The sequence below is a fragment of the Lolium rigidum genome, chromosome 4 (genome assembly GCF_022539505.1).
Source record: "Lolium rigidum isolate FL_2022 chromosome 4, APGP_CSIRO_Lrig_0.1, whole genome shotgun sequence".
Lineage (NCBI taxonomy): Eukaryota > Viridiplantae > Streptophyta > Magnoliopsida > Poales > Poaceae > Lolium > Lolium rigidum.
In genome coordinates, this window is record NC_061511.1 from 71,569,016 (window position 1) to 71,589,793 (window position 20,778).

At 46.2% G+C, this 20,778-nt stretch overlaps 1 pseudogene; it reads right to left on the reverse strand.

Annotated features, from left to right (window-relative positions):
- The window catches only part of LOC124647229, a 6,332-nt pseudogene extending 3,669 nt beyond the window's left edge, over positions 1 to 2,663 (reverse strand).
- Between the last annotated feature and the right edge of the window lie 18,115 nt (positions 2,664 to 20,778).

Consider the following 20,778-nt stretch of genomic DNA (forward strand, 5'->3'; position numbering starts at 1 on the left):
GAGGTAGGAGAAGGGTGTGAGGGAGTGAGGGAATGAGTGGGGAGTGGAAAATGAGAGCCAAAGGTGGAGGTGGCTGGCCAAGGGGGGGTTTTATAGAGGGAGAGGGGTGGCTGCCTCCTTTTTTGATTGGCTAAGGTGGGTGGCTGTCCATTTAATGATTGGGTTAGGTGGGAGGCAAGTCTTGTGGAGGAAGAAAGTGAGGAGGAAAATGGCTGGCCGAAATTGTCATGCCAACATAATTGGCCGGCTCCATTTTTGCCAAACACAAGGGAACAATGAGAGAGATGCACAACACTCATGTGTATAGTCCAAGACATGATGTTGAGGAGATAATGTCAATGAGTGACTTTGATAATGATAAAAATAGGAGTATATGCATATAGATAAAAAAGGGGTATGAAGGTGACATGTGCCATGAGAATAATCTTCACCACTTTGGTGGAGACCAACTTATGATGAAGATAGTTCCCAAGGTAGAGTTAATGAATAGAAGTTTTCATTTGAATTCAAACTTGGAAATATTGGGGTTGACCACATGCAACAATGCATGAGCATGTCAAGGTAGATGGGATGGTGATGGTGGCTTAGCCAATGATAGAGCAGGATTAAGAGAGATGGTGAGTGAAGTATCCATATACTCACAAGGATGAATATATTGACATAAATCATCAATTTATGAGATCAAGGTGATGATGGGAGAGAATATAAAGTACTCTACAATGAGAGGTCAATTGGAAGTGGTTTGAGAGTATCAAATGATTATCCATTTGATCAAGAATTGGAGGATGGAGGGGATACAATGTGGTGGATCAGAGATGTGCATAAGATGTGCAAGGGTTGCCATTTGAAAAAGAGTTTAATTGAAAGGTATGGGACACACCTCAATTGTCTAGAGACAATTGGGAATGAACCCAAGTGAAATGGAATCTTGAAGATGTTGGGAGAAAACTAGTTGGAACATAGGAGTTCAAAATATTCTACTTACTTTCTCAAGTAAAGTAGAGTTTTCTCAATTTTAAAGTAAACAAGAAATGGTATAGGTACCATAAACAAGCCTTTTGTTAAAAACAAAGCAAAATAGAGAGTAATGTTTTAGAAATCAGTGCTTGGTAGAAATGGGATGAAAAACAAAACCCATTTCAGTTCTTTGTTTTCTTTGAAGAAATATCTTGAAAAGATTTAATAAAACTAGAGGTAGTTTTGTGATCAAAACTAGAGAAGGAAAACTGTAGGATTTTTGAGGAGGGGAACTAATTTAGGGAGGAGTGTTCTCAAGGGTAGATGGTGGCTACAAAATGTATCCATCATTCCCACTCTTGGTTTTGTGAAGATTAAACTTGAATAAAAATAAGAGGTAAAAGTGAAGGAAGTGATCTAGAGTTGAATCATTGGATAGGGTATAAGATCAAGTTGAATATATGTGATGCAAGGGTAGAATGAGACATGCAGGATGTGGAAGTTGTAGAGGGAGATGCACAGATGAGATCCATGCATTGAGATCACCAAGTTGTGAATTAAGGATGATTGAGCTATCTTGTACCACAAAGAGAAAAATCAAGATGGCACACCCATGTTGTCATCAGGAGAGAGATTTGATGTAGTAAGAAGGAAAACAATTCTTCCTAAGCCACACATGTGTTTTATTTGGTGAGTTGCTTGTTTAACCACTAGGGGTGTCGTTCTATGAGGTAGCTCAAGACAAAATTCAACAAGCAAATCAAGACAATTCATCTACCAACAGATCAAGGCAATTCATCATAGCAAACAGATCAAGGCAATTCACCTTAATTAGTCTATAGAAAAAGTTTTTGTTCCCCCTGATTTTTGAAATAAGGACAAATAATCAAGGTTGAAAAGTTGGGGTGTTACACCGAAGGTGGGCATGCCGGTGCCCGAGAGGAGGTCGGCCATTATGCATCCGAGCCCCCACGTGTCCACGCGCTCGTCGTACTCGCACGAGTGCAGGAGGAGCTCCGGCGCGCTGTACGCTGTCGCAATTGTCACCTCCGGCTGCTTCGGGCCGCTCTCTTTCCTTCGGGAGATCCCAAAGCCTCCGATCTTGTAGACGATGCCGTCCTCCTTGAGCTCGCCATCTTGGATCATCGCCCCCTTCTTGTTCTTGGGCCTCCTCTCCGTCCTGTCCTCCGTGCCGTCGTCGAGGATGACGTTCTCGGGCCTGATGTCGAGGTGCATGATGCCGGTGGCGTGCACGGAGTTGACCCCTCCAGGAGCTCCTTCATGATCCGGCACACCTCGGCCTCGGAGAACCGACGATGGCGATGGGCACGGCGCTGCATGTAGCCGCGTAGGTTGAGGCGGCCGGCGTACTCCATGATGAGGAAGGAGTCGTCGGAATTGACCTTGGGGACGACTTTATCCAGGAGCTTCACCACGGAGGGGATGCCGTCGCACGTCCTCAGACACCTGCACTCCCGCCAGACCTCTTGAAGGCCGGAGAAGATTAAGTCGTCGCCGCCGGTGGTCCCGGTCCCGCTGAGCCGCTTCACGGCGACGACCCGGTTCTCCTTGGTGTCCCACGCCTTGAACACCTCGCCGTTCATGCCCGCGCCCAGCCTCGCCAGCGGCTCGTACCGCGCCATGTAGTCAGGCCAGACAGCTTGATGCCAGTGGCCGCCGCCGCTCCTACTCGTGGAAGCCGCCATCGCAGAACAAGACGATTCGATTCGCGCTGGTTCAATCGCTGCGGAAGAAACAAGCGCAACCAGTTGAGCTTCGATAAACGTAGCTAGTTTAGTGCCCCTTATGTAGGCGCACGGAAAACGCAGACCCGTCCGGCCGTCCCACGCCTAGCTACGTACCTCCTGGAGCCCTGGACTCCAACTTCTGTTCGGACTCGGAGTCAAAACCGATTCGTAACCCACAAACTATTTATGTATACACACGTCCGGATCGAAAGCGTGGACTGCACGCGTGCCTGAAGTCCAGCTCGTACTCCAACTCCGAGCTTGACCCCCAGAAACTACAGTGTAAAAAAATTATGCAGAGTTTTCCTTAAACGCAACTTTATCAATCTAGTAATGCATTAAATACTTATAATCACGAGTTCAGAACTCTTATTACTATGTCATTCTTATTCTGCATCAATCTCACCTAATCACACATGATAACATTATGAAGAAAAATCCTACAGCTTGCCCTTGGCATGGTTCGTTGTTGTCCTAACTGGTGCGCTCTGCAAATAGAAATTCATTTGATTTTCACGACACATCTCGAGTTCTGGAGAGACAAATTTTTTTTTGATAAAGGGAATATATTAATATCAAAAAGATACCAATTACACCCAGCCTCTGCAACAACGCACCACCCTAATGACACTACGGATGCACACAGCCAAAAAAAGGAAAAGAAAACTAAGAAACAAAAGTCCCGCTACAGTATCTCGGGCCTAACAACAGCAATACATCCACCGCCAAAACAACACCTGAAATACAGACTCTCCAAAAACGACACTCTAAGAAGGGAACAGTGCTCTAACACCGTCGTCGCCCGATCAACGATCTTAGGTTTTCACCCGAAGATAGTCCCCGCTCTCAAAACAATGCCTCCAACAAGGTCATTGCCAGGCACAACCAGTTAAGGTCGACCTTGGGTTTTCACCCGAAAGGTAGGACTCGAACTTCACCTGTGTTGTCGCCCCCACTTTCATACCGCTGCTGTGAAGCCCGGAACACCAAGCAAGTCCCTCAATAGCGCGGAGACTTGAACCTCCCTTAGCTAGTCCTCCCCTCCGGCCTTCATGAACTTCTCTTCTTCCGACTTTCATCGTGGATCCATAGTCACTTGATGTCAACACAGAAAAAGAGCTTCGCGCCGCTCCCTCCGTAACCAATCGGTCGGAATAAAAGCATGGGTGCGCACGACCGAATACCACCGATCCAGCAAACTCCGGGCAAAAAGCACTGCTACATTCGCCGGCGGAGCCTTCCGGAACTCAACACTCCGGCTAGATCACGAGTCCAGAGCCTCCGGTAGGTCTTCCTCTTCACGCAAGAGAGACCCTCGGACCACCGCCTTTATTCAGGTCGGACCCCCACGTCGGCGACCATCCCGGACTGGCCACTCTAACCCTCCACCGGCGACTCCGTCGCCGGCTTCCATGCATCTCCATCTCGCCGCTGGAACGCGGTGATAGATCGATAGATCCACCACCACCAACCGCAGGCCGACCCTCTCCGGCGAAGAAGAGGGCCACCTCCACCGTCGTACCCAAGGCTGCTGCCCCGGGCGACCTCGTGTCGCGGGTGAAGCCCGAGATCGCCTCCACTCACCGGCGAGAGGCGGGGGGAAAATGGCGCAGGCCATGGGCCTGCCGCCGCCCACCACCAGCCCCTGCCGGAGTGCTGCGGAGAGCCGACGGGAGGAGGGCGCAGGCAGGCCGCCGCCGCCCATCCCAACCGCGCCGGCCGATCCACCAGGGGAGAGCCGACGGGAGAAGGGGGAGCAGCGCAGGCCGCCGCCGCCCATCCCATCCGCGCATCCGCCATGCTCGAGGGAGGGAGATCCGGCCGCCGTCCACCAAGCGTCGACGAGGAAGGGCCCCCGCCGCCGCCACGCCCCGTGGGTCTTTGCCCCGGCGGCGCTACCGGCGGCGGCGGCGGCTAGGGCTGGGAGGCTGGGGGTACGGGACGCTGGGGGCTGGAGGCTGGGTCCTTTCACTGGAGAGACAAATGCCAAGGCTTTCCTTTTTTTGGATTGGAATATCTGAAAAAACAAACTACTGTGTGCCCAGTAGTTCTTCTAACCAGATAAACACCTCCACCTTCCCTCTCCGCCAGGTATGTGCAAGTTTGAAGAATTGACCATACTTCACCTCCCATTCTGACAGTTTCGTGTGGATTGGCCTTGCCCAGATGGAATCTCCGATGCCACCCTGATTGCATTCACAATCGGTTTCATTAGCACATGGATGATTCAGGAAAATCACTTGTATGGTGGGAAACCCTTGCCCTAGATGGAGGTGATGTTGAGGTCGGGAGCCTTGACGGTGATGTCCTTTGTAGTATTGTGATTCAAATTCATAAGAAGACTAACTTCTAAGGAGCGAAGCGATGCCCGTCGTGTGGCATGACTATTTACACCTCTTGTAAGCCCTTGGTTAGGTTTAATCGATTCATAAGATTTTTTTTCGAAAATGGACACTTTATTACTTAATGCAATAGACCCCGCCTCTGCATATCTAAGATGCACGCAGCAAGGGCCGGGCCAGCAAAATTTAGGGCCCTGTACCGAGATAAAAAAATGGATCTAACATGCCAAAAAAAACTGAAGGTGGAAGTTGGTTAATCTGTTAGAGATAACTAAGGTATCTAAATGATAGGTACAGCATCACAAAAACACTATTGCATAGTTGGTTAGCTCAACGTCTCCACCCTATTTCACTTGGTGGTGGTCTTGAGATCGAATTTTGGTGTGACCATATAATTTTTACCAGCTTAAAACTATCTGTTGTAGTGTAAATGGGCCGAATTTGGGGCCCCCAAAAATCCGGGGCCCTGTGCGGGCCGCACTGGTGGCACACATGTCCGCCCGGGCCTGCACGCAGCCGCACAAATATCTATTACAAAATCACACTGATGTTCGAAAACGACAACAAAGTTCATGGAAGATAAAAGACTAACTAGGTGGATCCAGCCGAAGATCACGTTGCCACCCATGTTGGAAAAAATATCTCTCGTCTTGTCCTTCAACCGTGAGGTCTCAATGCTCCATCCGCTGCAATGGCACCCAAGAGCGGAGTGTTGCTGTGCACCGGTAAATGACCTGCATAAAAGAGGAAAAAATATTATTGAAAATCTTATCATTTCTACATATATAGCCACAACGACCAAATAATTGCAATCGCTCACATCCTAATAAGACGCTTAAACCTTACATCCACACAATTGAGTCACTTGCCAAATATATTGATAACACTACGGGGTGGGTATAAGGTAGACCATTTTTGAACGGCTGACCATATAGGCCTAGCAAACTTACATTGAAAGAATAAGTGTTTGATAGTCTCATCATGATGATAGAAAACACACTTTTTACTTCCATGCTATTTGCGTTTGGCAAGATTATCTTTAGTCAGAATGACCCCACGACGAAGATACCATGCAAAGACTTTTATTTTAAGCGGTATCCTCATCTTCCAAATTTTTGAATTATTATCGACCAGAATATCAGGCTGGATAAGAGCATTGTACATGGAGGCTACTGAGAATGAACCATTCCCAGTAAGATTCCAGCGAAACACATCCATTCCCTGCGTCAATTGAACTAACTCAAGACGCTGTAACAATTCCCGCCATGAGGTTTGTCTGGAATCGATGAGACTTCTTCTAAACGCCACACTTTGTGGGAAAATTTCCATCACCTTAGTGATAGTATCACTTTTGTGCCGCACGGTATTATACAATGCCGGATATTGTTCTCGGAGCGTGGTATTACCTAACTATTTATCCTCCCAAAAATGAATTTCCGATCCATCCTTAATAGAGAAAGATCCATATGGAAAGAATACTTCTGTGTGTCCATAAGACCAGCCCAAAAATGGGAATCTCCCAGTTTCCAAAGAACCTGAGGTAGAGCTTTTGAGCCAATATATTTTTCTCTTAAGGAGTGTTTGCCAGATACCCTCTTGAGGAGTGTTTGCTAGATACCCTCTTCTGTTTGTGAACACTCCCTGATATAGTGAAGTTTTGCTGGCTCGCGCCCGTGATTTTTTTATCTCTCTTTGTTGGATACGGCCGGTTTCCACGTTAAAATGGTGTGTCCCCAATATGTTTTCTTATTCGTTCTTCGTTATTTACTTGTCGCGTTCGTAATAAGTGGTATCAGAGCCCATGTTTTAATCTAGGGTTTGCAACATGTCTTCCTTTAAGTTCGATCTACCACAACTAGACTAGACCACAAGATTTTCACTGTTGAAAGTGAAGACGAGGGCGATCCTAGACCAAACTTATGATCTGGATGAAGATCTCGAAGGATTCAGCAAGTCCAATCCGAAGACATGGACCGATGAAGAAAAGAGGAAACATCGTAAGGCTTTGTCTTTAATTCATCTTCATCTATCCAATAATATCTTGCAGAAAGTGCTAGTAGAGAAACTCCAGCTACCCTATGGTTCAAACTGTAATATATCGGCATGTTCAAAGATCTAACCAGTAAGATGCACGCGAAGATGAAATTGTTCTCGCACAAGTTGCAAGAATGTGCGTCGGTGATGAATCACTTATCAATCTTAAGAGAGATCGTTTCTGACTTGCTATCCATGGAGGTAAAGTATGAAGATGAGGATCTCGCTCTCTACTGTTAGTCTCATTGCCTAGTTCCTATATGAATTTCCGAGTCACCATATTGTTTAGCCGTGATGAACTAAACTTTGCCGAAGTTTATGAGTCCCTCCAGCAGAGGGAAAATATTAAACTATGGTGCACGTAGAGGGGTCATTATCTAAGGCAGAAGCATTGTAGGTCTGAGGCATGCCTGAGCAAAAGAAACACCAACAACTACAACGCAGATAAGAGCAAGACCGATAGAGATCGCTCAAACTCCAAGGGACGAGACAAGTTCTACATGTATTGTAAGAAATATAATCACAATATTAATGATTGTTGGAAGCTGCAGAACAAAGAGAACAAAATGGTACTGACCAACCGAAGAACAAATCTGATGGTCATGGTAAGATTGTTGTTGTTTCTAGTGATAATTCTAATAGTGAATGCCTAGTTGTTTTTGCTGCATGTGTTTCTCGTGATGATGAATGGATAATTTATACTGCATGTTTTTTTTCATATTTGATGTAACAAATAATGTGTCACAACCCAAATTTTGGACCTTCTCAATTTTTTCCAAAACTCAAAAACCATTTGCAAATTTCAAATTCTCATTTGGATTTCCATCCACCTCACTGATTTTCAAACCATGGCCAGATTTGAGAACATTTTCTTTTCGAGTTCTTCTATTTTTAGTCTATGTCATGAGGTGATCCTCCACCAAAAATCCCAACCACATATATGGCCCTCGGGTATTTTCTTTATCCAGTTAAAGAAAAACCCTAAACCATAGCTTTACAAAGGAACCATCATGAAAAAGCCCCTAAAATTTCTACAAAAATTCATGGGTAACCCCAAGGTGCAAATGTAAACTAGATTATTGACTCTAGTGCAAGTGGGAGACTGTTGGAGATATATCCGAGAGGCAATAATAAAGTAGTTATTGTTATATCTTAGTGTTCATGATAAATTTTTACACCCCATGCTATAATTGTATTAACCGGAAACATTAATACATGTGTGTTGTGTAAACAACCAGAGTCCCTAGTAAGCATCTTGTTAAACTAGCTTGTTGATTAATAGATGATCATTGATTTCCTGATCATGAACATTGGATGTTGGTAATAACAAGGTTGTGTCATTGGGTGAATGATACAATGGACACACACCCATAATAAGCGAAGCATAAGATCAAGTCATTAAGTTCATCTTGCTATAAGCTTTCGATACATAGTAACCTAGTCCTTCAACCATGAGATCATGTAAATCACTTATACCGGATGGGTACTTTGATTACATCAAACGCCACTGCGTAAATGGGTGGTTATAAAGATGGGATTGAGTATTCGGAAAGTATGAGTTGAGGCATATGGATCAAGAGTGGGATTTGTCCATCCCGATGACGGATAGATATACTCTGGGCCCTCTCGGTGAAATGTCGTCTAATTAGCTTGCAAGCATGTGACAAGGTCACAAGAGATGACATACCACGGTACGAGTAAAGGGTATTTGTCGGTAACGAGGTTGAACTAGGTATGGAGATACCGATTATCAAACCTCGGACAAGTAAAGTATCGCGCGACAAAGGGAATTGGTATCGTTTGTTAATGGTTCAATCAATGACTAAGTTATCGCTGAATGTGTGGGAGCCATTATGGATCTCCAGGTCCCGCTATTTGTTATTGATTGGAGAGGAGTCTCGATCATGTCTGCATAGTTCACGAACCGTAGGGTGACGCGCTTAAGGTTCGATGTTGTATAGTAGATATGGAATATGAGATGGAGACCGAATGTTGTTCGGAGTCACAGATGGGATCCAAGACATCACGAGGAGGTCTGTAATAGTCCGGAGAATAAGATTCATATATGGGAAGTCATTTTCAGGGTTACCAGAAAAGTTCAGGATTTTTCGGTATTGTACCAGAGGTTCTAGAAGGTTCCGGAGGATACCATAGTGGGGCCCACCTATCCCGGACGACCAACATGGACCGGAGGGGGTCACATAGGCCCACATGGGCCAGGCACACCAGCCCCCCAAGGCCCATGCGGCTGGATCAAGTGGATAAGATCAAATCCCTTGAAATAGGGACTTAACCTGGGGGGAAAGTTGCCCCCCCCTTTTTTGGCCGACCGTAGGGCTTTGAGGAGGGGACAAGGCAGCCCCCCACGCCTATATAAGAGGGAGGGGAGGATTGGGGTGCAGCACATCATCCCCCAAACCCTAGCTGCCCCTCTTTCCCTCCTTCTTCCTCCTGCGCAGGCTTGGCGAAGCCCTGCAGGAATTTCTCCTCCACCACCACCACCACGCCGTTGTGCTGCTGGGATTCCGAGGGGATCTACCACCTCCTCTACCCGCTAGAACGGGGATAGGATGGACTTCATCAACACCGTAAGTGCGACCGAGTACGGAAGTGCTGCCGGATTGTAGAACCGGAACGATCGTCTACATCAACCACGAGATCTGATCTCGTTAAGGCTTTGGATCTTCGAGGGTTAGTGTCTCATCTATCTTGTTGCTCCGTTCTCATAGATTAGATCTTGGCTTTTCCATAGATTGGATCTTGGATTTATTCGTATTTGCGGTAGAATTTTTTTGTTTTCCATGCAACAAACCCTACAAAGGGTAACAGAGCCGTGTCTATGCATAAATCTGTTGCACGAGTAGAACACAATGGTTTTGTGGGCGCTGATTCTTTTGTTGCTTTTGTTATGTGTACTTTACATCTTGCGGGATGGTGGGATGAAGCGGCCCGGGCTAACCTTACATGACCGCGTTCATGAGAATTGCTCCACGCTTGACATGCAACTTGTATTGCATAAGTGGCTTTGGGGGTGTCTGTCTCTCTCACCATAGTTAAGATTCAATCTACTATTTCAATTTAGAACGCTAGTATCAATATTGTGGTTCATGTTCGTAGGTAGATTGGATCTTACTCGAAAACCCTAAACCACGTAAAATATGCAAAGCAAATTAGAGACGTCTAACTTGTTTTTGCAGGGTTTGGTGATGTGATATGGCCATGATGTGATGATGAATATGTATGAGATGATCGTTATTGTATTATGGCAACCGGCAGGAGCCTAATGGTTGTCTTTATTATTTCATGACCTGTGTGTCGATCACCATGTAATAGCTTTATTCCATTACTATGAGTTAGTAGTTGTAATAGTTGCTATGGATGGTGGACAACCATGAAGCGACGCCATAGACCTTGGTGCAGTGCTGGTGATGATGGAGATCATGCTCGTGCGCTTTGGAGATGGAGATCCAAAGCACAAGAAGAAAGGCCATATCATATCACATATTATGAATTGCATGTGATGTTAATCCTTTATGCATCTTATCTTGCTTAGATCGCGACGGTAGCATTATAAGATGATCCCTCACATTAATATCAAGATAATAAAGTGTTCTCCCCTCGTATGCACCGTTGCTAAAGTTCGTTATTTTGAAGCATCTCGTGATGATCGGATGTGATAGATTCTGCGTTCACATACAACGAGTGTAAGCCATGTTGCACACGCGCAAATACTTGGGTTTGCTTGACGAGCCTAGCATGTACAGACATGGCCTCGGAACACAGGAAACCGAAAGGTTAAACACGAGTCATATGGATGATATGATCAACATGTTGATGTTCACCATTGAAGCTACATCATCTCAGGTGATGATCGGACATGGTGTAGTGAATATGGATCGTGTGCCACTAAACAACTATGAGGGATGTTGTATTAAGTGGGAGTTTATTAGTAATTAGATTAAAACATGAACTAATTATCATGAACATAGTCTGAATAGTATTTTGAATTAAATTTGTAGAATTGGCATCCGTTATCTACCATGCGCTAGTCTTGTAATTGAGATAGAAACATTGTTAAATCTGACAAGTAACTTTACGGACTGGTACCGTATTGTTAAAGAATCAAGAAAAGATTAAGTCCTATTGCAAACTTTTGGTAAACCTCACATTGCTGATTCAAAGAGCGATGTTTTCAATTAGTAACTAAAATCATCTTGTCTCCATGAAACTTGAAGTTCAAATCCATTTGAAAAGTAAGGAGCTGGAAAGTTTGTTTTCAGAAATAAGCAAGGTGTGAGATATATGTGATATCTAAGACCTTATTACAAGATGATAGAATATAATTTAGTGAGACTACGTAAACTCATAAGTTTTATGGGAATGTACGAAGGTTGAAGACGCTAGGCGTCCCGATCCTCAAACTAGTTGGGCACTAACGATATTCGCATATCCATGAAGTGGTCGCCCTTAGTATGCACCGTTGCTAAGACTCGTCGTTTCGAAGCATCACGTGATGATCGGGTGTTATAGATTCTACGTGTGCATACAACGGGTGCAAGCTAGATTTGCACATGTAAACTAGATTATTGACTCTAGTGCAAGTTGGAGACTGTTGGAGATATACCCGAGAGACAATAATAAAGTAGTTATTGTTATATCTTAGTGTTCATGATAAATGTTTACACCCCATGCTATACTTGTATTAACCAGAACATTAATACATGTGTGTTGTGTAAACAACCAGAGTCCCTAGTAAGCCTCTTGTTAAACTAGCTTGTTGATTAATAGATGATCATTGATTTCCTGATCATGAACATTGGATGTTGTTAATAACAAGGTTGTGTCATTGGGTGAATGATATAATGGACACACACCCATAATAAGCGTAGCATAAGATCAAGTCATTAAGTTCATCTTGCTATAAGCTTTCGATACATAGTAACCTAGTCCTTCAACAATGAGATCATGTAAATCACTTACACCGGATGGGTACTTTGATTACATCAAACGCCACTGCATAAATGGGTGGTTATAAAGATGGGATTGAGTATTCGGAAAGTATGAGTTGAGGCATATGGATCAAGAGTGGGATTTATCCATCCCGATGACGGATAGATATACCCTGGGCCCTCTCGGTGAAATGTCGTCTAATTAGCTTGCAAGCATGTGACAAGGTCACAAGAGATGACATACCACGGTACGAGTAAAGAGTAATTGTCGGTAACGAGGTTGAACTAGGTATGGAGATACCGATTATCAAACCTCGGACAAGTAAAGTATCGCACGACAATGGGAATTGGTATCGTATGTTAATGGTTCAATCAATCTCTAAGTTATCGCTGAATGTGTGGGAGCCATTATGGATTGGTTATTGATTGGAGGGGAGTCTCGATCATGTCCCCCTATTGGTTATTGATTGGAGGGGAGTCTCGATCATGTCTGCATAGTTCACGAACCGTAGGGTGACGCGCTTAAGGTTCGATGTTGTATAGTAGATATGAAATATGCGATGGAGACCGAATGTTGTTCGGAGTCACGGATGGGATCCAAGACATAACGAGGAGGTCCAGAATAGTCCTGAGAATAAGATTCATATATGGGAAGTCATTTCCAGGGTTACCAGAAAAGTTCAGAATTTTTCGGTATTGTATCAGAGGTTCTAGAAGGTTCCGGAGGGTACCATAGTGGGGCCCACCTATCCTGGACGACTAACATGGACCGGAGGGGGTCACATAGGCCCACATGGGCCAGGCACACCAGCCCCCCAAGGCCCATGCGGCTGGATCAAGTGGATAAGATCAAATCCCTTGAAAATAGGAACTTAACTTGGGGGGGAAAGTTGCCCCCCCTTTTTTGGCCGACCGTAGGGATTTGAGGAGGGGCCAAGGCAGCCCCCCACGCCTATATAAGAGGGAGGGGAGGGTTGGGGCGCAGCATATCATCCCCCCAAACCCTAGCCGCCCCTCTTTCCCTGCTTCTTCCTCCTGCGCAGGCTTGGCGAAGCCCTGCATGGCGCAGTCGCCCGCCGACAGTTGCCTTCGGCCCTCTTCATCTGGCGAGTGAGCTTGGTGATGGCCCCCCTGGGGCGTATCCCCATCAGTAGTCCCCGAGCGCGTCGTGAATTCGGCGCGGGCTTGAGGCGGGACGCGGAGAGTCTTGACGACGGATCGTCGACGAGTTCCTAAAACAGAAGAGGTAATCGTGAAACAAAGGGTAGTCGATACGAACCAGTCGGCGTAAACCAGTCGGCGTGAACCAGTTGGTGAGAGCCAGTCGCGAAGGCCAATCAGCAAAGCCACCAGTTGCGGCCAGTCCCCGACCGTGGAGCGTGCCGAGTAGCGGGCACGGAGGCAGCGTTGTTGTAGAGGCACGCGAGTTGCTGATGATGAAGTCGTCGAGTCGAGGTAGTGGAGTCAGTGTCTCCAGATATACATGTGAGTCAATCGCGCATAGACGCTGCGCCGAAGACGCAGTCAGGGGCGAGGTTGATGTTGAGCCCCAAGTGTACGCTTCGATCCACCATGACGCTAATGAACGGTCCGAGATCGCCAGACGGAATCGCAGCGACGGAGTCGATGACGTAGACGCGCGTTGATGAAGCTGGAATCGACGTGGTCGTAGCACCTTCACGATGCAATCACTACACTTGATTGGTTGATTCATGTACGTGCTGTAGTACCTTCGCAATGGTTTTCTGAATGCTGATTCGTTTGGTGCTCTTCAGGTAATTACCTCGGTTGATGCTTCAGCTGCTAACTGAATTGATCCATGAGCTAGGCAGCAGATGTGTTCGGACCCGGTGTTTTTGGGGCGTTCTGTGCAACAGCGAGCATGGCATTGTGGATACGGAGCCTCTGAGCTCGAACAGGATAGGAGTTGATGTTGTAGTTGTTGATGTAGACATGCGGCGCCCCCGACGCACTTTGGATTTGTTGTGGTGGAGGAGACGGGCTGCAATCCGGAGCGAGGGTCGATGTCGAGCCACCGAGCAGTTTTTCCGGCTTCATTGCCGAGATGTCACTGCGCTGGAGATGCGCTCGGTGTATCCAGTAGGTGTAGTCCCCGAGGTTCGAGTCGGCTTCGATGAAGGCGGCTTGAGTCTTATTCTCCTTGATATCTCGGCGTGTCACCCAAGCGAAATTAGTCCGCAAGTGCGGCGAGTGGCGAACCGCGGAGAGCAGCGACCGGTGAGTTCCCGAGCATGGCGAGTGGCGAGGTCGGGCGACTGGCGAGTAGAGCTGTCTGTAGCACGCCGAGTCCCCGAGCATGGCGAACGGCGAGGTCGGGCGACCGGCGAGTAGCGTTGTCTGTAGCGCGCCGAGTTCCCGAGCGTGGGAATGGCGACGGGCGACTGGCGAGTAGGGCCATCTGTAGCGCGCCGAGTCCCTGAGCGTGGAGAATGGCGACTGGCGAGTAGCGCTTTCTGTAGTGCGCCGAGTCCCCGAGCGTGGCGAATGGCGAGGTTGGGCGACCGGCAAGTAGCACTGTCTGTAGCGCGCCGAGTCCCCGAGCGTGGCGAATGGCGAGGTCGGGCGACCGGCGAGTAGCGCTGTCTGTAGCGCGCCAAGTTCCCGAGCGTGGCGAATGGCGAGGTCGTGCGACTGGCGAGTAGCGCCATCTGTAGCGCGAGTAGCGCTGTCTGTAGCGCGCCGAGTCCCCGAGCTTGGCGAATAGCGAGGTCGGGCGACCGGCGAGTGACGCTGTCTGTAGCACGCCGAGTCCCCGAGCGTGGCGAATGGCGAGGTCGGGCGACTGGCGAGTAGCACCGTCTGTAGCGCGCCGAGTCCCCGAACGTGGCGAATGGCGAGGTCGGGAGACCGGCGATTGACGTAAAGCAATGACTTGTGATTCGTGCGCTGTTCATGTTTTAGCGTGCCCGCTCATCGTGGCCCGGGAGGCCAATCGCTTGGCGACCCCAAAGGAGGCTCTCAGCTCGGCGCTTTCCCTGGACGAACTTGGGGCCCGTTTTGCGGAGTCCCCAGTCGCGGTACGTGGCCATGGCGAGTCGCGCTACTTAAGGTAGATGAGGGCAAAGTTATTGCGCTGTTCAGTAGCGAGCCAACTCGTCGTGGCCCGGTGGGCCAGTCGCATGGCGACCCCAAATGTGGCTCTCGTCTGGGCGTTCTTCCTGGACGAGTTGTGGCTCCGTTTTGCGAATTACCCAGTCGCAGTACTTGGCCTCCGCGAGTCGCACTTCCTAAGGTAGAGGAGGGCAGGGTGCTGTATATGTAGCACTGCCATTTGTCTTGGCCCGGAAGGCCAGTCGTGCATGCGACTCCAATGATGGCTCCCGGTTAGCTTTTTTCGTGGACGATCCGAGGTTCTGTTAGAGAATACTCGTTCGCACTACTTGGCCGTTGCGAGTCGCTCTTCTCAAAGGTTGACAAAGGCGTAAAGATTTTACCCATGCGGGAGAGGCACCCAGTGGTGAGTCGTGCAGCTTGGCAACGTACCCTCTTTGGTGACTCGAATGATAGGAGCAAAGAGTCGACACAGCGGACAAGGTCGGTGCGGCGGACAGGGTCACGCTATGGCGAGAGGGGTCGACGCGGCGGACAAAGGTCGACGCGGCGGACAGAGATGCGCTGTGGAGAGCGGGGTCTGATGGGATTCGTAGCATATAAAACAAAAAAGTTCCTACCGCAAGAACGAATAACAAGCCAAGATCTAATCTAGTAGATGGTAGCAACGAGAAGATCATGAGACTAACCCTTGAAGATTTCCAAAGCCTACGAGATTAGATCTCGTTGTGGATGTAGTCGATCACTTGCCGCTTGCAAAAGCGCGTAGAAGATCTTGACGGTGCCACAGTCGGGCAGCACATCCGTACTCGGTCACACGTTCGGTGTTGATGATGACGTCCTTCTCCCCGTTCCAGCGGGCAGCAGAAGTAGCAGATCCTCCTCGGAATTCCGGCAGCACGATAGCGTGGTGGCGGTGGTGATGGAGAACTCCGACAGGGCTTCACCTAAGCGCTATGGGAGTAGTATGAGGAGGAGAGAGGCTAGGGTTTGGGAGAGGGAGCTACGTCTGCGACTTGTGCACCTCTTGGGGCTCCCCTTGCCCTCCTTTTATAGGTGGAAAAGGTCCTTGGGTCGTCCAAGACTTGCCCCCAAAGTTTGGGAGAGTTCCGGTAGGTTTCTGTCAGCCGAAACCTACTAGAACTAGAACTCTTTTGCCAAATCTGAATCTGCCTTAGGGGAAACTTCTTAACCCTTAAGGAAAACATGGATACACCTATTATGGAACCCTCCGGACTTTCTTAGACAACCCGGGTCATCCCGGACACTTCCGGAACCTTCCACAATATTCCGGACTGTTCCGGTCCTTCCAAAACCTTCTAGAAGCTCCGGTCAAAACACCGGACTTTTTCCGAACTCAGGAAAATGACTTCCCATATATGAATCTTATTCTCCGGACCATTCCGAACCTCCTCGTGATGTCCTGGATCCTATCCCAGACTCCGAACAAAACTTCGAACTCCATTCCATATTTCATATCTACTTAAAACGACATCAAACCCTAAGTGTGTCACCCTACGGTTCGTGAACTATGCAGACATGGTTGAGACTCTTCTCCGACCAATAACCAATAGCGGGATCTGGAGATCCATAATGGCTCCCACATATTCAACGATAACTTAGTGATCGATTGAACCATTTACATACGATACCGATTCCCTTTGTCTCACGATATTTTACTTGTCCGAGGTTTGATCATTAGTATCTCCATACCTTGTTCAACCTCGTCTCCGACAAGTACTCTTTACTCGTACCGTGGCATATCATCTCTTGTGAACCAGTCACATGCTTGCAAGCTAATCAGACGACATTCCACCGAGAGGGCCCAGAGTATATCTATCCGTCAATGGGATGGACAAATCCCACTCTTGATCCATATGCCTCAACTCACACTTTCTGAATACTTAATCCCATCTTTATAACCACCCATTTACGCAGTGGCGTTTGATGTAATCAAAGTACCCTTCCGGTATAAGTGATTTACATGATCTCATGGTCGAAGGACTAGGTAACTATGTATCGAAAGCTTATAGCAAACTGAACTTAATGACGTGATCTTATGCTACGCTTATTTGGGTGTGTGTCCATTATATCATTCACCTAATGACATAACCTTGTTATTAATAACATCCAATGTTCATGATCACGAAACCATGATCATCTATTAATCAACAAGCTAGTTATACAAGAGGCTTACTAGGGACTCCTTGTTGTTTGCATAACACACATGTATCAATGTTTCGGTTAATACAATTATAGCATGGTATGCAAACATTTATCATAAACACAAAGATATATTATAATAACTATTTTATTATTGCCTCTTGGGCATATCTCCAACAGTCTCCCACTTGCACTAGAGTCAATAATCTAGTTTACATTTGTAAAGATATAACACCTTGGCCTTCTGGTGCTTATCATGTTTTGCTCACGGGAGAGGTTTCAGTCAACGGATCTGACATGCTCAGAAACCTATGTATTTTGCAATTCATTTGCGTCTTCACGCATCACTCATTTTTCAAATGAGTCGGCATTAAATATGTTTGGTCTTCTGGTGGAACCTTTATTCCGCGGTCTGAAATATGTCACTAATATTGTCACACACAATATAGCTTCAAAGTTCTCACACTATCGGAACTACACCAAGTTCTCAAAGAACTTCTTGACTTAACATCCTCAATCATTGTCAAAACAATGACATACGCTGCCTTGTTTTGTAGAATCCGTCATAATATTTAGAACTCTTCTAAATCTAGCAATGTGCTACCTTTTAAACAACACTTAGCCTAATTGAGATTTGAAATTCATTTTATATGTGATCAAACTTATATCGGTGCAACACTTTACAGCGATTTGTTTGTCATTACCCCGTACAAAACTATATATATTATTGGTTCTTCTAAAGTACTCAAGGATATTCTTACTGTCGTCCAATGATCATCACATGAATCATTCTGGTACATGCTCATAACACTTTAGAGCACAGGACATCTGATTGTGTACATTTTATTCGTGATCTATAATCACTCATGTGTTTTTACTCATTGAGTGTCAAATACACTCAAGTTTTGTTAAACCTTCTCATGGAAAAGAACACTTTCTTAATATTTTTATATTGAACTACTTCAATATTCATTCTATGGGCTCTACATCACCATGGCCGCCTCCGGACTGATGCGTGAGTAGTTCATCCTTGGACTATGGGTCCATAGCAGTAGCTAGATGGTTGTCTTCTCCTCTTGTGCTATCATGTTTAGATCTTGTGAGCTGCCTATCATGATCAAGATCGTCTATTTGTAATGCTACATGTTGTGTTTGTTGGGATCCGATGAATATTGAATACTATGTCAAGTTGATTATCAATCTATCATATATGTGTTGTTTATGTTCTTGCATGCTCTCCGTTGCTAGTAGAGGCTCTGGCCAAGTTGATACTTGTAACTCCAAGAGGGAGTATTTATGCTCGATAGTGGGTTCATGCCTCCATTGAATCTGGGACAGTGACAGAAAGTTCTAAGGTTGTGGATGTGCTGTTGCCCCTAGGGATAAAACATCAATGCTTTGTATAAGAATATTTGTGTTGATTACATTACGCACCATACTTAATGCAATTGTCTGTTGTTTGCAACTTAATACTGGAAAGGGTGCGGATGCTAACCCGAAGGTGGACTTTTTAGGCATAGATGCATGCTAGATAGCGGTCTATGTAATTTGTCGTAATGCCCTGATTAAATCTCATAGTAGTCATCATGATATATGTATGCGCATCTCTATTTGTCAATTGCCCAACTGTAATTTGTTCACCCAACATGCTAGTTATCTTATTGGAGAGACACCACTAGTGAACTGTGGACCCCGATCCATTCTTTTACATCTGAAATACAATCTACTGCAATCTCTGTTCTCTGTTGTTTTCTACAAGCAAACATCATTCTCCACACCATACGTTTAATCCTTTGTTTACAGCAAGCCGGTGAGATTGACAACCTCACTGTTAAGTTGGGGCAAAGTATTTTGATTGTGTTGTGCAGGTTCCACGTTGGCGCCGGAATCCCTGGTGTTGCGCCGCACTACACTCCTCCACCAACAACCTTCACGTGGCCTTCATCTCCTACTGGTTCGATAACCTTGGTTTCTTTCTGAGGGAAACTTGCTGCTGTACGCATCACACCTTCCTCTTGGGGTTCCCAACGGACGTGTGCTTCACGCGTTATCAAGCTCTTTTTCTGGCGCCGTTGCCGGGGAGATCAAGACACGCTGCAAGGGGAGTCTCTCACATTCAATCTCTTTACTTTCTTTATTGTCTTGCTTTACTTTCTGTTTTGTTTGTTTTCTTATATAAAAAACACACAAAAATTAGTTGCTTTACTTTATTTCATTTGTCTTGTTTGCTTTCTTTTGTATCAAAAACACAAAAAAAATAGTTGCTTTACTTTATTTCATTTGTCTTGTTTGCTTTCTTTATATCAAAAACACAAAAAAAATTAGTTACTTGCATTTACTTTATTTACCTTTTGTTTATTTAATCATGCTTCCTCCTAAGTTCACTCTGAAAGACACTAGTAGGAAAAGCCTCATCAGTGGCGCACGAAAATGGGATTCTGTGGCGCACGGGAGGTGCGCCACAGAAACGTCGCCACAAAAATAAGGTTTCTGTGGCGCACCTGGCCGTGCGCCACAGAATTAAGGTTTCTGTGGCGCACTAGGTCCGGTGCGCCACAGAAATAAGTAGTTCTGTGGCGCATGCGATATAGCTGCGCCACAGAATTATGTTTTGGTGCACCACAGAGCAATCTACAGGTATACTCGATTTTGTGCTCCCTGGTGTATTATACAGGTTTTATACTGGTTTTATACACAGTATACAGGTTATATACTGATATAATATAGACAAATATAATATGGACATATATAATCATCATATCATCATCACATTACTTAGAGCCCGATCGAGTTATACATATAGCTCCATACAACTCATAATCCATGCAAATTAATTAAGTTCTCATCATCTCTAGATACAAACGAAGTGACACCGGCCGCCGCCTACACTAGGATGAAATAGAGTACCGCCGCGACGATGGTGAGCAAGAGCGAGAGCACAAGGAAGGTCTTCATCTTCATCTTGCTCTTGTTCGACTGGTGCTTCCTCCACTTGGCAACCGCCTCGTGTCTAGTCGGGTACCCTTGGTAGCAGCTTGCCGCCGAACTTGTGCACCTGTTTCTTGCACTCCTCCCACTCCTCGTACACTCCTGGAACCCGCCCCTCGAACACGACGTAGTACGTCATCTCTATGGACACAAGGCATATTAGTATATAACGCAATGGAAAGAGTTAGAGGGTTCACATGCATACAAATTCACAAAGAATTAAAGCAAGGAAATAATAATAAACCTAAAACACATATAGCATCGGTATCACATAAGTAATATGGTTCAACGATAACGACTACAATAGTAATTGAAGTACAACAACGACGACCACCGTTTCGAGCAAATTAAGCAAGTTAAGTTTACAACACGGTACAAATTGTCCATCGATTCAAAGTAATGCTAGGCACACCGGCCTCGGTCAACGAGACGTCTTCTTGAGCGGCTCCGGGAACGGCTTGTACAAGTCCTTCATCGTCCACGTCCTTCCATCACCCTGCTGACATAGGCATCCCCAATGGGCTT